Here is a 17,516-nt window from a genome sequence, read left to right on the forward strand (position 1 = left end):
ATCTTTTTCAGGCATTCCTCAGTTTGTGTGAGCTTGTGTGTAAGCGTGTATGTTTGACAGTCTCACAAGTGGCCCACTCTTAATGAATTCCTGCAGGTTGGGTTTCCTCTGTGCAGAGTGGTGTTGGACTACATCCCTGTGATTCCCACTTTTGCTACAATCTTCTCCACTGGAAAGCAGCCACAACATCACCAGTACCCCATTCAACTGAGAGTTGCCCACAGCCAAATTAACATGCCGGCTGACCACTTCCTTAAAGATATCGAGGGAGACAATGAGACGGCTCAATTTAACCTGAATTCCTCACAGTTTGGTTAAAGAAAAAACACACCAGTCGAGTAGTGTTGTTTCTACTAATTGACACTTTGTTGTCACACAGCTTGATTACTAAACTGTATCTATATGTCGCCACAGCGCATCATCAGCCTCCATCTCACCCTATCCCTAGCATCCTCCTCTACACCAACCCGCTGTATGTCCTCCTTTGCTGCATCCATGAACCTAGTCTTCCTCTATTCCTCGTGCCTGGCAGCTCCATGTCAACATCTTTGTCCAATATATCAACTGTCCCTCCTCTACACATGTCCAAACATCTCAGTTTCGTCTCTCTAACTTTGTCTCCAGACTGCTCATCCTGAGTTGCCTCTCTCATTTCTCATTTCACTTCCAATGAAAGTATCTAAAAAATGATCCTAGAACTAATTCTAGAAATTGAATCACATAAGTAATTTTTAGAATTTCATAGAGAAAAATACTAAGGTGGGCAAAGACAAAAATGACTAACTGGGGGTAGGATTACATTTGCAACACACTCTCACCTGTAACCACAAGCTTTAAAGCATTCTACTGAAGAAAAAAAATGACATGATATTTGGTTTTCTGGTTATTCACTTACACTGGTAAAAATGCAGTTATAATCTGTATTCATGTTTCACTTTTGCTGCTGTTGTACTGCATGTTGCGAATCAGGGTGACAGAGAACAAGATTATACACTACATCAATAATTTATGTAGGAATATTATTGTATTCTCTGTGTTATTAGATTGTACTGATGCAAAGTACACATGATTTAATAGAGAATTTGTTGGGATACTGATTTGGTTTGCATTGTGTTTGCATGGCTTAGAGTGTGTATGCTTTTGTGCTTCGGCAGTGTATACAGTCATTTGCATTGGTCTCTCTTCTCGTGTCTCTCCTTCCTCTGTGTATACATAATTTCCCTCATTGATTTCTGGCTGGACTATTTGTCACCCACTTACTCAAGTCAAATTAGTGAGCACCGTCCGTCGTATCCACAGTTCAATCTATTACGAGAGTGGGGGGTGGGGTGGGGCATTCCCACACTAAGCATAATGAACATCATGCTTACTGGGGGAAAAGCCTTTGTGCATTGTGTGTTTGGGTGGAATTAATGGGAAATTTCCAGCTTGACAAAGCATGAGTTATCCAGCATGTGTATGGCTGGAATAAAGCTGTGGCACAGAGCTGGTAGGTGTAATTTACATTAGTGCAAGTCACTGCTTCTATGACCCTTTGCAACACACAAGCCTGGAAGAAACGCTTAGCTTCCCAGATGTGTGTTACATTAAATAGAAAACAGTTCATCTGAAAACAATGCTTTAAATATATGGTATCTTCCCCTCTTACTTTTACTCCCTTGCTTCACTGCACATTATGACCTACTAGCTTTGAATGGCACAACAGAAAAGATGTACTAGAGTTCCATCATTAATAAACTCATCACTAAGAAACATCATTAAGAAACTCAAACTCCTTTATTTTGCTCATTTGAATAAATTGTGTGATATTTCTACTTCACAATCATATGTGCATATGTGTACGCACACACATATACACACACCTTTTTCTATGGGACAGTGAGACAGTGAAAACTAATGTAAACAAATCAGTTAAGTGGAGTAATCATTGGAGAAGCTGCCAAACATGAGTCTTAGATCCCTTCACCAGCCCCCTCCCCAGCACAAGAACCTGTTACTGCCAATTAGCGCAGCTCCAAACGAGCTATCTTTCTCTCTCTCTCTCACTCAATCTCTCGCAATCTCTCTCTCCCTCTCTCTCTCTCTCTCTCCCACTCTCCCACTCTCTCCCACTCTCACACACACACACACACACACACACGTGCGCATGCCTATACACATAAAGAGTCATACTCTCACTCAAATTCACACAGCATTACTGTATGACTGGAAAAATAGCACCCTATTTTTAGCCTGAGAGCTGAAATGCTGTGACTCAAGCACAGGCATTGTGCCATTGTGACTAAAATCCTGATTAGAGCATGAATGTTTTTGGTATTAGATGAAGTGGCTGGCTAAAACTCAATCAAAACTTGTCTGTGGTGCCTCTTTCTATGTGCAAACTCTATTCCTTTGCCTTGTACAGCCTTCGCAATACATTGTGCTTGCGTTGTACTGAAATGCAGGCATACATTTTCAAACATTATGCTGAAAACTGAGCAAACTCAGAATATAGCAGCCACTTTTATATATTCATTGGTGTGTTTTGTGTTTCTGCTTAGGTTAAAAATATTTTGTACTGGATAAGTAAAAAAAAAAAAAAAGAATCATCACTTGCTCAGTGATGTGAGCATATCTGATCAAGTTAGTTCATACTGAATCACTGGAATGCCATAGCTGTTGTTGAAGTTTGGCATTTTCTGCTTATGTCAAAAGCAAGATTTATTTCCAAAGATTTGTCACTGGGAGGTTATATGGGTGTTAGTTCATCTAATCATATTTGAGGAAAAACTTGTCTCGGTTCACTAAAAACAAAAGAGTACATAGTGTGAAGTCACAGAATAAAAAGTGAAGATAATGTTGCCTGTACAAATCAGTTCACTATTAGAGCCATCAAGCACTGACCCCGAATTCTAGCAGGGAGCATGATATGGTGCCTGAATTTGATGAATGTAGTGTGTATACAAGTTTGGGTATCACGTTATCTGTGAAGAACGATTATGCACACTTTCTCGGTTCTGTACGCCATGAAAGAAATATTTCAATCGGAGGTAGACCGAGATGGCAGAAAGCAGAATGTTGGGGGAGGTAGGGGTGAAGAGATGGAGTAAAGGAGGGGAGAAAGATAAGCTAGAAAAGGTCAGTACACCGGAGCTCGAGAAAATGAATCAAATCAGAGAAGGAAAGGGTGAAGACTGAAAAAGAGTATCGTCTCACACAGTGGAAAGAGTACATAAGATAATAGAAATATTATTACACAGGATTGTTACAGATTCTAATGTGTGTGTTTGTGTGTGATCAGGACTCAAATCTATGAATTGTGTCCATATGACCTTGACTGTTTTGTAGGCAGGAATCAGTTAATAACTTCATAACTGCAGACAAAAATGGTGAGAGAGGCCAAAGTGAACTTAAATTGAAGTTGAACAGCTGAAGGAAATGAGTTTCAGTCCTGCTTGGATGGTTTTCTTCCCTAACTGGTACTTAAGTGCATTTAATTGTGGTAGCTTTTGCAGGTTGTCCAGTATGAAGTCTGAGTAGGGGCTATTAAGAACTGCAGCTGATGATCATTGTCATTAATATCTATCCAATCAGATTTCCTAGTTGCTTGCTTTGTCTCCTCAGCAGTTCAAAATGAAATTCAATTTTCAATCCTTGATGAATTACTTTAATGATTAAAGTATTCAGTTTGCTGTGGATTTTCAGTCAACCTTCTAATATATTAATCAACTTATTATTTCAGTCCTTGAGCTGTTTTCACTAAAGAGATGGAGGAATGGAAATGTAGCTCATTTTTTGGCTCTGTATCTGTCTTTGCATGCTACCAAGGGGTACAGCTGGAGATGGTACACAAGCTGAGTGGAGTGTCTTGCAGTTTGTGCAGGTGTATATTTTGCCTGGGATTGATTTATACATAGCACACAAATGGTTCGGCTTCTGAATTTAAGTCACTTGTGTGTATGTGTATGTGTGTGTGTGCGTGTGTGTGTGTGTGTGTGTGTGTGTTTCTGTGCCTTTGTCTGTGTGGATGAATGTGCGTGTGTGTTTGGCGGAGCAGGGAATCCCGGATCCCTGCAGTATTCTTCTCAGTTCAGTGGGATGCACCTGAGCCCCACTCTTTCAAACCAATCGGGTGCTTGTGATTCGGATCAGTAGTTTCACGTCAGGTGTCACAGCAGTACAGCTGGACACACGCATGCAATCGAAACACACACAAACACCTGTGCACACACAGTGCTAAAGCAATCTTAAAATACAGTTTCTAATTTACTTAAAAAAATGATGCTGGCATTGTGCACTGACATAATGTTAACTAAGACACATTAAGATGCAACAAAAATCAAACTTTATGCTATTGATTTTCAGTGAGAAAGACAGTGGCTTTGGACCCCTCTTATTATCTAGACAGTTCTCAGGATGTTACAAAGAAGCAATTTCAAAGACAGTGGTGTTTTGATGTCACTATGCACAAATAAGATGGAGTAACTAACTTTTATGGTACATCTTTTTACCTGTCAGTGAATGTATTTATTCATATGGCAGACTGAAAGACATTTCAGAGAGAATAGTGGAGATGTAGGGTGGTTCAGGTGGTTCTGTAGTTTTCCTCTGCAGTGTTTCTGTGGTATTATATACTCTTGTAATTCTACACCATGTGTTGTGTGGATGTGAGAACGTCTGTTCAGGTCAGTGCGAACAGCATGTCTGATTGTATGGACTGGACAAGTGCCAGCCGCTGACCTCCCATCATGACAGCAGACCACAGCGTGCAACATGGCTGGGAAGCAACAGAGTGATCAGATGGTCCGAATAAGGAAGAGGGTCAGGTGATTGAAGGTAATTGGAAGAGAGAGGACAAGAGGAAGAGACGATCTCGGTAGGAGGAAATGGATACAGGAAAGAAGGATCTAAAAGGAGGAAAAAAACAGACTGAACGTGAAAGATGCAGTGAGCCTTTCAGAGTCAAAGCACACAACAGTTTGGATTTCTGTGCATGAAGAAGCTTTATTTTATTCTCACGGGTGGCCGGACATGATTTCACCAAGAAAGAAAGATAAAGATTTAAAAAAAAAAATGTAGAGAGAGGAAACAGAGAATTAGAGCTTCGTTCCCCTTTTGTGATTTCATCAATTTCTGTTACGGTTCTGCGTAATCAGCCAGACTAGTGTGTTGTTGTTATATTAAACACTAGTAACCATAGCTGATGGGAGATTTTAACTGTTTTGCACATATACATTTGCATTCATTTGCAGGAAAGTTAAATTGTGACATTAACGATAAAAAAGCTTGTATTTCTACAAGGCTATATCTGCATTATACAGCCAAAAAATCACCCATTTAAATCACTGGTTTCAGGTGTTCCAGTCACTTCCATGATCACAGTTAAATAAAGTCAAGCACCTAGGCATGCAGACTGCTTTTGCAAACATTTGTGAAAGAATTGGTTGCTCTCAGGAGCTCAGTGAATTCCACCTGTGCAGTAAGTCTAGTCATGAAATTTCCTCACTGCTAAATATTCCACAGTCAACTGTTAGTGGTATTATAACAAAATGGAAGTGAATGACATCAACTCAACAATGAAGTGGTAGGCCACGTAGAATCACACAATGGGATCAGCGGATGCTGAGGCACATAGTGTGCAGAAGTGGCCAACTTTCTGTAGAGTCAGTCGCTACAGACCTCCAAACTTCATGGGGCCTTCAGATTATCTCAAGAACAGTGATGCAGTGGTGTACAGCTCGTTGCCACTGGACTCTTGAGTAGTGGAGATGCGTTCTCTGCACGATTCTCTATCTGGCAATCTGATGGACGAGTCTGAGGTGGCGTCTGCCAGGAGAACGGTACTTGTCTGACTGCATTGTCCCGAGTGTAAAGTTTGGTGTAGAGGATTATGGTATGGAGTTGTTTTTCATTAGTTGGCCTTGGCCCCTTAGTTCCAGTGAAAGGAACTCTTAATGCTTCAGCACACCAAGATGTGTTGGACAATTTCATGCTGTTCCAACATGACTGCACACCGGTGCACAAAGCAAGGTCCATAAAGACATGGATGAGTGAGTTTGATGTGGAAGAACTTGACTGGCTTGCACAGAGTCCTGACCTAAACCTGATAGAACACCTTTGGGAGCGGAGGCTGCAAGCCAGGCCTTCTCGTCCAACACCAGTGGCTGACGTCATAGATGTGATTCTGGCAGTATAGCTTTAACCTGAATTTGTTCAAAGCAGAAAACTGTGATTTAATCTGTGTTTTTAATGCATGTTTATTATATCTGGACAAATCACTCAAGGTACGTCTTTTTTTTTTAAATTTAGTTATTTTAAAAGGTGTCTAGAGTTTTACCTAACTTGAGTTACATTTTTCAAAATTGTGAAACCATGACTACAGTGGATTGCTGGTTTGATGATCCCCACCAACAGGTGTGTTCAGAGCGATGCTTTACTGTTGTAGAATATTTCATTTTAAAAGGCATAATAAGTTACAATCGCTTAATACTTACAAAAGCTAACATCCTTCTCCTAACACTAGATATCAAGTAATAGAAGTAATAAAACATTTTAAAATAAGTAGGTGTCAGTTAAAAATTGACATCAATACTTTTGTTGAATTTAAGTCTGTAACTGTCATCGTTAATGCCGTTATGGCGTAACGATTATTTAAATTTTCTGTGCACTTATATATTTAACAAAATATTTTTTTCTATTAAAGATTATGATTGGCTAGCTTCTTTCAGCTGCTCCCTTATTTGCAAGGTGTTACCACATTAGATGGATCCACATATTTGTTGTAGCACAGATGTTTACACCAGATACTGATGCAATCCTCCCAGGAATTTGCGTTTTCTCCCAGATTTGAACCAGGGACCTTACATGTGCTAGACGAATGTGTTAACCACAACACCTTAGAGCCACTTATGTCCCATAAATTTCAGTATGATCTATGAAAAAAGTTCATGGGTGGTTTGTTGCAGTCAGGAACCAGTTGTGGAGCACTGCTTGTTTTAACCTGATGCATTTCACCCTTTGCCTTCCTCCTTTATTTTCCTTTGCTTGTATTATGTGTTTTCCTTCTGTTCAGTTGGGAAGAGCCTCATTTCTTTTAATTAGCAGTGGTGCTGTTCTCCTCTTCTTCCTCTGGTCTGGACCACTAATATTGCAATTAGCTCCTGTAGGAAATTTTCAACCAGAGCCTTTGTTCTCGTCTGTGCTGTACCATGGCCCACATTCCTGCGTTACTCCATAAAATGCTGTGTGTGTGATGCGGAGCTCCATTTTAATAGTGTAGAGAGGCATAATCAAAGCTGGCCTCATTTTACTCTGTCAGAATCATAACACACACAGCTCTTGTCAGGTTGGGTGGGAATGGGGGTGGGGGGTGTATGACTTTTTTTTTCTTGACTGGAAAGGTTTCTTTTTATCCTCTTTGTCTTTTTTCCTCTGCTGCTTCTTCTCATCTTCCTCAAATTTCTTCCTCTCACTTTTCTCTACTTGCGGCATCTCTTACTCATCTCCCTTTTTGTTCCTTTTGAGATCTCTCGCAGCATTCCTTCAGCTCTGTCCTTGGGGACAGATTGAGAAGGTCATAAAAAGCAATTGAATTTAATGGTGTGACACAGCACTGTTAACCTATGTGTGGCTCAACTTGCACTATGTTCCAAAGCATGACAGCTCGAGAGGCTGATGGTTGTTTAGGTCGTAAACTTCCCGACCCAATCTGTCTTACTACCCTGCAGCCTGGCTTTTAAAGCCAAAGTTTCTCAAGTGAAAGGGAAATTCATATAATATAAGGCTGTTTTGAAGTGGACACAGGCAGCCTACCTCTATCTTTATTCTTTAGCATGATTACAGTTTTGGCTGAACAATTATAAATCTCCACACTTATATTATTGCAGTCATCTCTTAGTTAGGTTGGCTGAAAATTGCAGTTACTGTCAAATCACAACTGGTAAATATTGATGATTTCAGTCACAGCTGAATCATGGTAGTGATCATTCACTCAGTTACCTGCAAAGTAATGTGTGGGACAACTTTGGTTTAGTGTCGAAAATCTTCTGGGGTGTGAAGTTACCATTAGTCTACAGTACTGTGTAAAAGTCTTGAGCCACCCATCATTTCTTTATTATTTGCTAGAAATAATAAAGAAAGATAATTCTCCACAAGACCCTTTCCCACGTGAACACTGGTAAGGGGAACTATGTGAGAGTGCTGTTTGTAGATTATAGCTCAGCATTCAAAACCATAGTCCCCTCCAAACTGGTCTCTAAGCTGTTGGACATGGGCCTGGGCCCATCCCTGTGCAGGTGGGTTTACAGCTTCCTGACCAGCAGACCACAGGTGGTACGAGTGGGTCACCTCACCTCATCTGCCTTCACCCTCAACCCCAGATCCCCCTAGGGCTGTGTGCTCAGCCGTCTGCTGTACTTGCCGTACACCCACGACTGTGAGGCCACGTCAGAGTCCAATATCATCATACTAGTCTCACAATGTTAATAATTTCCCACAATGAAGAGACAGCGTACAGGAGGGAGGTCTCCCGCCTGGAGGACTGCTGCCAGGAGAACCACCTTCTGCTTAATGTCAGCAAAACAAAGGAACTGATTGTGGGACTACCATCCACTTCTCATCAGTGGTGCTGAGGTGGAAAGAGTGGACACTTTCAGATACCTGCAAGTGACCATCTCACGGGACCTATCCTGGACTCACCACAAGAAGAAGGCCAGACAGCATCTCTACCTCTTCAGGCGGCTGAGAGACTTCAAGCTCCCACTCAAGGTGCTCAGGAACTTTTACACCTGCACCATGCGTGGGAGCACCACCTCCTGCATGGGAAATTACACTAAACAGGACTTCATAGCCCTTAAAAGGGTGGTTCATTCAGCTGAACGGACCATCAGAACCACCCTCCCCAACTTGCAGGATGTTTACACCAAGCAGTACAGGTTAAGGGCTAAGGAGATCCTTAAACAGCCCAGCCACCCTGGACACTCTCTCTTCTCCCTGCTCCCATCAGGCTGGCATTACTGCTGCCTGAGGACTGAGACTGAAAGGTTGAAGAAGAGTTTCTATCCACAAGCCATCTGTCTCCTTAACTCTGAGCCCTAAACTGCACTATGTAAATTATTCTATTCTGTTTGACTTGCACTATACCATACCATGCACTTACTGACACAAATGCAAGAACATACGGTTGTGTAAATACCAATGACTAGAATTTCACATTTTTACCCTAGATATTTATAAATTTTTATCTTGTGTGCTGTGATGTGTGAATTACATATTTATTCTTATTTATATATTTCTATGATGTGTGAATTACTCATTTTTATTCTTCGTACTTATATATTCTTACTACTTACTACCAGCTGCAGGTACAAAATACATTTCACTGTGCATTGTACTGTGTATAACTGTGCATGTGACAAATCTTATCTAAAAATGGGAAATAGGTTCAGCAATTTATTGAAACGTGGAAACATAAGAAATTATGGGTGGAAATGCAGTATATAAAGTGAAAACAGAGTTTGTACAAGTCTAACAAGCTCGAAAGTCAATATTTGCTATGACCACCTTTATTCTTCAACACAGCCTGAACTCTCTTAGGCAAACTTTCTCATAATTTCTGTAAGTAACCTTCAAGAATAGTTCTCCAGGTTCCTTCCAAAGCTCTTCTTTGGATGTTGGCTGTCTTTTGTTCTGATCTCTGTCAAGCTGATCCCACACCGCTTCAGTAATATTGTGGTATGGGCTCTGGGGAGGCCAGTCCATGACTGATAGTGTTTCATTGTGAGTTTTTCTATCCAGGCATGCTTTTATTGCATTGGCTGTGTGTTTTTGTCATGCTGAAAATATAGCTTTTGCCAGTCAGATGTTTCCCAAATGGTATTGCATGGTGGATCAAAATCTGACGGTACTTTTTTGCATTCATAATTCTATTAAGATCCACAAAATCCCCAACACCACTGAATGAAGTGCAGGTCCAAGCCACGACAGAGCCTCCACTGTGGTTTACAGATGGCTGTAGTCACTTACTGTTATACCTCTTCCCTGACCGTCTCTATATACACTGACACTAATTTCAACCCAAAATTTCAAATTTGGATTCATAAGAGCAGTGCAGTCATTAGCACTATTGCCTCACAGCAAGAAGGATCATCTGGCTGGGGCCTTTCCTGTGTGGGTTCTCTCTGGGTACTCCAGTTTCCTCCCACAGTCCAAAGACGTGCAGTTAGTGGTGTTAGGTTAACTGGTGATTCTAACTTGCCAATAGCTGTGAGTGTGAATGGTTGTCTGTCTCTCTGTGTTAGCCCTGCAACAGGCTGGTGACCTGTACAAGGTGTACCCTGCCTCATGCCATATGGCAGCTGGACTCCAGCCCCCCGCTGCTATCCTAAATTAGAAAATTAGAAGAAAATGAATGGTTGGATGGCACTCCAGAAGACCTTTTGCCACTGATTTTTAGTCCAGTTCTTGTGTAATTTGGCATACTCAACCTTTTCTTCCTGTTTCCCTTCCTTATGAATGGGTTCTTGACTTCCACCCTTCCACTGAGACCATTTCTGATGAACTGTAAAGAGGAGATGGATCAACTAAAGGGCCAGATGCATCTCTCAGGCCCCGTGTTGGGTCTTTGCTGGATTTTTCTTTCATATTTTTTAAGGACTTCACTTCCAGTTTCTGTTCATCTGCTCTAATATTTCTTTTTAGGTCTCTAGTTTCTCTCAATTTTTTTTAAGGACACACTGTACACCATGCTCAGATATGCCAAGTTAATAGTTCTAATAGGTAATAGCTCCTTGGGAATCACCGTATTGGTGTGAAATACAATTTTATGCTGCTAGTATGAAAGTGCATAAAGATGCAATTAAAAATTGTTTTATTAAAAAAATAATAATAAAAATTTTACTTTTAGGCAGCACGGTGGTGTGGTTGTTAGCACTAATGCCTCACAGCTAGAAGGGCATCTAGAAGGTCTGGGTTTGAATCCACCTTGGCCCAGGCCTTTCTGTGTGGAGTTTGCATGTTCTGCCCGTGTTTGCGTGGGTTTCCTCCGGGTACTTCGGTTTCCTCTCACAGTCCAAAGACATGCAGCTACTGGGGTTAGGTTAATTGGTGATTCTAAATTGTCTATAGGTGTGAATGTGAGTGTGAATGGTTGTCTGTCTCTCTATGTTAGCCCTGCGACAGGCTGGCGACCTGTACAGGGTGTACCCTGCCTCTCGCCCTATGACAGCTGGGATAGGCTCCAGCCCCCCCCCCATGACCCTGAACAGGATAAGCGGAAGAGAATGGATGGATGGCTGTTTTATTTTTATGACACTTTAAGTAACTTGGCAAGTTGTATGAACTTAAATAACCTCATCTTCATGTTGTTCTGCTTCACTTTCTCCATATCAGTGATCCATACATATCTATTACAAAAGTCATAATTGTCTCTGATGAATTTTTAATCTGTCATAATACTGCAAAAAAACTTCATTTAAATGTATACCAAATGGTTTTGTGTATTCTCACACACATTCAAGATTGGCATGCTAACTATACATCTACCTTTCAAATTTAACCGATGTTCCCTTTCTCTTTTCTCTCGCATCTGTTGAGACTAACCCAGCAACTTTTCAAAACATGCTTCTCTTCTAGATAAAACTTTCACCCTGTGATCATGGGGGAAAAGATGGAGGGATGGCGAAGGTTGAGGGAAACTAAAAAGTGTCACACTGTACTGAGCAAGGTGGTGGAAAAAAGCAAGGGAAAGCTCTCTTGCATGAAATAAAAATGATAAAAAAAAAGAAGACAGCAACATCTGTGCGGGAACTTCAAACACCCTTTGAAAGGCAAAATGGGATTCCATTTGGGATTCTCTGGCTCGGTAAACAGCCGGGTTTTTATTTTGGAAGTGAGTTAGTGTGTGTGCTTGTGTGTTTGCGTTTAGAAGAGGGATGCTTTTCAGGGGATGAGGAACTGTCAGCTAGAGTCCGTGAGAGGGGCAAACACATTGAAAGGGGATGAAAACTTTTTTGAAAGATGAGTCCAGTAATTGGCTATTTATGCCTTCTTAATCACTTTGTTGTCAGTGGTGATTCCATTGGATCTGCTTAGTCATAAATTTGAGGATGAGAAATGTGTGAATTGAACTCCTTTTTGTCTCTGTTTTGTTACTAACCTTGTTTCTCTTATTTCTTCTTTTCTCGCTTCTCCTGGCTGTACAACATTTTATCTTGATGGACTCCTTTTACTCACCTTCCAGGTAAGACAAAACCAGCTGTTAAAAAGATCACTGCTTATTAATGAATTGCTTCTAAACAGATGCAGAGCCAAACATCAGACCTGGAGATGTCTTTACCTGTATTGAAGTGTACTCAAACTCACTTTTTTTTTGTTCAAGACCCCACAGTGTTGCCACAAGTACCGTTAAGCAGCAATAGAATATATCCCCATTTTTCAGGTTATACCATTGATGTTTTTTTTAAAAGACAGAAGCAAAAAGAACGATGTACAAGGCATGCCTAGAACCTCCATCCAATTCTGCTTACAAAAGCTGAGTCTTGCAGTATTTGAGAAAGAAAGGATACAATTATCAGACCTTTCTCATGTTGTTGGAAAAAAATATTAAGGCTGACAGTACAAGCTGTTTCTTGTATTGATAATTGTGGAAACATGAGGAAACAAGAAATCTGAAGAACAGCATTTTTTATGAATGGTTTTATGGATGGTTTAAAAAGCCATGGCTTACCAGGTGAGAAACAGTCTACTCTAGCTTAGAGGATTGGCATAAAATAGTAGCACAATGAATTAATAATAAGTTCTGCAAACTTTCAATATAGGACATTTTTCACTTACCACTTTATTAAAAGACTTTGAAAGGGGAATTGGGTGCAATAAAATATCTTGAACTGATTGTCTAAGAGGTCTTTCATGCATGCAGAATTTCTGTAATGATGAGGTGCTGTTCATAAAGTGATACAGGGCTTTTTAAAGGGCATCCTAGGACCAAGATGATCAAGATGGCAGAGCTGACATGGGGGAAAATGTCAATATAGGCTTGCAGGTTTATCACTAATACATTATCATAGGACACTATATGTATGTCTATGTATTTTGCATTTCTTATATTTCTTCTTTTTAGATCTCATTAGCTTTTTTCTCATTAGCCTCTTTTAAATTTCTCTCTTTCTCACTTTCTCTCTGAATTTAAAACACACAAAAATATTATATAGGCCTGCATTACTCAAGAGTTATCTGTCATATTGGATGTGATACAACCACAGGTTGCCAGCTGGTTGGCAGTAGTTCCTGGAGGTTGCTGGCTCACACTTTCTGAAATCCATAGCAAAGAAGATGTTGCACCAAAAATCTCCTATTGATTGTCTTGGTTGCTAGCAGTTTTTCAGTTTGTCTCCAAGTACACATGAATTATTATCCAAGCGGTAATAAAGCTTGGAAAAGTGTGACACAAACTAGAAATGGAGATCATTTGCCTTCAAAATAAAAGTTGTGCCCCAGCACTGTAGCCAAAATGTTTAAGTTTTACTTTGAAGGTTGCAAACAGTTTGCTTTGCAGTTTTCACAGTTTCACTACTGCACAGAGAGTAGCTGCTGGACAGTGTTGTCATGGCGTGTGTGTGGCAGGCAGGATCGGACCCCAAGATGCAGACTCATAAATCAGGACTTAGAGGATTTATTGGGAAAACAGGAACCAGAACACAGCTAGGCAGGGGCTGGACAGATGCCAAAACTAAACTAACTACATAGAAGGAACATACACAACGAGGGAACACTGAAGACGACGCGACAAGAAACAGATGAACACTGAGGGCTTAAATACACAGCAGGTAATTAGGGCAAGAAGAAACAGCAGGGCAAAACAGGTGAAGCAAATGAAACTAACAACATGGGAAGCAAAACTAAACACAAAGCACAGGGAACATACGACTGTCAAAATAATACAGGAAGTGACTAACCAAGGCGCACGCAGACTACATACGGGGGACTGGCACACAGACACGGGGCAGAGACATAGACTAGTCACAACACTAGGAATAAACTCAACATGAAAACACAGGAGGTCAGGGACAAGACATCATGACAAGACCATGGAGCAGGGGAGACAGGGACGAGGGGAACAAACGTATCAAAACAACTGAAAAACAACAAAACTCAGGGAAGACAGAACTAAACACAAAATGCTGGGCAGACGGCCCAGGACCATGACAGCACCCCCTCCTCAAAGGCCGGCACCCGACGGCCAAAACAGGAAACAAAACCAGACCAGGGAGGGAGGCGGGGGACCAGGACGGAGGGACCGGAACAAACACAAAACCAGGCAGGGAGCAACAAAGGCAGGGAGCAAAACATCAAAAATCACAATGTCAGAACAAAAACAGCAGGGGCACAAGGCCGGGACAAAGTCCAAAAACAGGGACAAAACACAGGGATGAGAAAAAAAAAACAACTGGATGAAACAAAAAGCGACGGCACAAGGCCGGAGAGCTCCAATGTCCAAAACAGGGGGTCAAAACAAGGAACAGTTCAGGAGCTATGACAAAAACAGAAACAAAAAGAGCAACGGCCAGGGGGAACAAACAGTCCATAGTTCAGGGGGCCGTCCAGGCCAAGGGGCCAAAAGGCAGAGTCCAAACCTCTCAGGCGGGCGACCGCGGCACCAGCGGCGGCGGCGAGGAGACGAGACTGGGGGCCGACCGCGGCTCCAGCGGCGGCGGCGAGGAGACGAGACTGGGGGCCGACCGCGGCTCCAGCGGCGGCGGCGAGGAGACGAGACTGGGGGCCGACCGCGCTCCAGGCGGCGGCGGCGAGACGAGACTGAGGGCCGACCGCGCTCCAGGCGGCGGCGAGACGAGACTGAGGGCCGACCGCGCTCCAGGCGGCGGCGGCGAGACGAGACTGAGGGCCGACCGCGCTCCAGGCGGCGGCGGCGAGGAGACCAGACTGGGGGCCGACCGCGCTCCAAGCGGCGGCGGCAAGACGAGGCAGGAGGCTCGAACTGAGCCCGACGCTCCAACTGAGCGTAACCCTTGGGCTTCAAACACGGCTCCGACTGAGCCGGACCCTTGGGCTGAACGGGGCCTACAAGGTGAGGCTCCGAATGTGCAGGCTGGGTCTGCGGTGTAGGGCACACAGCTACTTCACTGAGCAGCTGGGGCTGCTTGGGGGATGGACCAGGTGCATGTGATGGTGGGTGCGTGGAAGCTGACACTATGGAGGGCGAGGGAGCTGACGCTATGGAGGGCGAGGGAGCTGACACTATGGAGGGCGAGGGAGCTGACACTATGGACTGTGACTGCAGGGAGGCTGAGGGACCTAGGGGGACCGAGGGACCAGGAATGGAAGTACAGGAGGGAACTAAGGAGACTAAGGGGACCTGAGAGACTAAGGGAGCTGAGGGAACTAAGGCTGACACTGAGGGAGCTGACACGGAGGGAGCTAGGAGTGTGGAAGCTGAGGACGGGGAAGCTGACACTGGGGAAGCTGACTGCGGGAGAGGTGAGGGGACCGAAGCTAACTGCGGGGAAACTGGAGTCGGGGGAGCAGGAGCAGAGGAGACTGGGACTGAGGCCGCAGGGGGAACCACAACTAAAGGAGCTGAGGGACCAGAGGAGGGAACAAAGGGGACCAAAACTGAAGGGACTGAAGCTAAAGGAGCTGGCACTAGGGGCTGCGTGGAAGCAGGCCGGGCGCTAGGGAGAGCCGGCTGCGTGGAAGCAGGCCGGGCGCTAGGGAGAGCCGGCTGCGTGGAAGCAGGCCGGGCGCTAGGGAGAGCTGAAGGGACTACGGGGACCTGAGGGACTGAGGGACCAGAAGTGGGAGTAGAGTAAGGGACTACGGGGACCTGAGGGACTGAGGGACCAGAAGTGGAAGTAGAGTAAGGGACTATGGGGACCTGAGGGACTGAGGGACCAGAAGTGGAAGTAGAGTAAGGGACTACGGGGACCTGAGGGACTACGGGGACCTGAGGGACTACGGGGACCGAGGGCACGGAGGAAACCAAGGAGACTGCGACTAGAACTGAAGATGAAGGGACTGGAGGTACTGCTGACTGAGGGCGAGCAGGTTGAGAGCTAGGGCGGGCTGGAGCTTCTGTTGGCTGAAAAGAAAATACAGGGACTGGCTGAGACGGGAGTAACTGGGGAGGAGCTGGAGCTATAGCTGAATGAGACGGGAGTAACTGGGGAGGAGCTGGAGCTACAGCCGAATGAGACGGGAGTAACTGGGGAGGAGCTGGAGCTACAGCCGAATGAGACGGGAGTAACTGGGGAGGAGCTGCTGCAGGCGGCGTGGGTGGCTGAGGCTGAGGTGCTGAGGTGGGAAGAGCTAGCACCGGGGAAGCTGAGCCCAGGAGAGCTACAGAGGCTGGCAGAACCTGGGGCTCCTGGAGATGAGCTGGCGTCACAGCTGACTGGGGAGAATGAGAACGAGCTGGCAGCGTGGGAGCAGACTGAGGGAGGGCTGCTGGAGCTGCTGCTGACTGAAGTGGCTGAGGGGTGACTGTTACAAGCGGCGTTGGTGACTGAGGCGCTGGTGCTCCCACCCGCGGAACAGAAGCGGGTGCAGGAGCATGAGGCACAGAGGATGGAGCGTCAGGGTTGAGTCCAGGTGTGAAACACACAGTCTTTTCTTTAGCCGGTTTATTGGAAACAGTCACCTTGGGAGACACGGAGGGGAAAGTGAGGGCTGCGGAATGAAGTATTTGTTCCGCATAACACTGGGTTAGCCGGGGCAAGGAATCCATAAGCCAGGTGTGTTCTGTCAACATGTCATGTATCCTGTGGGCGATGGTATTCCCCAGCTCCTCACTGGGTAGCCGGAACCACAGGATACAGAGCTTGGATGCCTTGTTGCAAATGTCTGATCTGGCTGTCAAGGACGGTGGAGCAGTGTGGTTAATCATGTCTGACGAGCCGGGGAAAGGAGGGACAGATTCAGTGGTGGAGTCGGAAGTGGTTGAAAACTGCAGAGAGTCCATTGTCATTTTATCCCTGGCTGCTGGCTCCGTTCGGCTTTTATGGCGCCGGGAATTCCGCTTACGTGCCGGCGTAGCGGGTCGTGAAGGAGGTGTGCTGGGGCATGACGAGGCCGGTGGAGGCGAATCTGATGCCAGGGAGAACCCGCCCAGCTTAATCCCTAAAGGCTGGGGCAGAGGTGGGGCAGTGGTATCGAGCGGTTGCTGCAGTGCGGCTGATGAACAGGGCTGTGGCGGCGGAGGTGGAGAGAGCGGCAAGCTCTGACGCGGAGACCCTTTAACCCAGCTGGAGTCTCCCCAAGCGCGGTGAGAGCGGCGGAGCTGTCCCTCGTACTCGGGAGCCAGCCACGGCTTCCTCCTCACCACTTCCTGCAGGTGAGCTTGCACAGCTAGCTGCCGTTCACACAGGTCTGAGTCCGCGGGGTCTTTGAAATGGTCGCGTGGAGCAGGGGAGACAGGGACGAGGGGAACAAACGTATCAAAACAACTGAAAAACAACAAAACTCAGGGAAGACAGAACTAAACACAAAATGCTGGGCAGACGGCCCAGGACCATGACAAGTGTTTG

At 44.6% G+C, this 17,516-nt stretch overlaps 1 protein-coding gene across 2 annotated transcripts in view; it reads left to right on the forward strand.

Annotated features, from left to right (window-relative positions):
* brsk2a (BR serine/threonine kinase 2a) overlaps nt 1-17,516 on the forward strand; it is a 192,579-nt gene that overhangs the window by 73,578 nt on the left and 101,485 nt on the right. The gene's annotated exons all lie outside the window — the stretch shown is intronic.

This window comes from Archocentrus centrarchus, chromosome 6 (assembly GCF_007364275.1).
Source record: "Archocentrus centrarchus isolate MPI-CPG fArcCen1 chromosome 6, fArcCen1, whole genome shotgun sequence".
Taxonomy (NCBI): domain Eukaryota; kingdom Metazoa; phylum Chordata; class Actinopteri; order Cichliformes; family Cichlidae; genus Archocentrus; species Archocentrus centrarchus.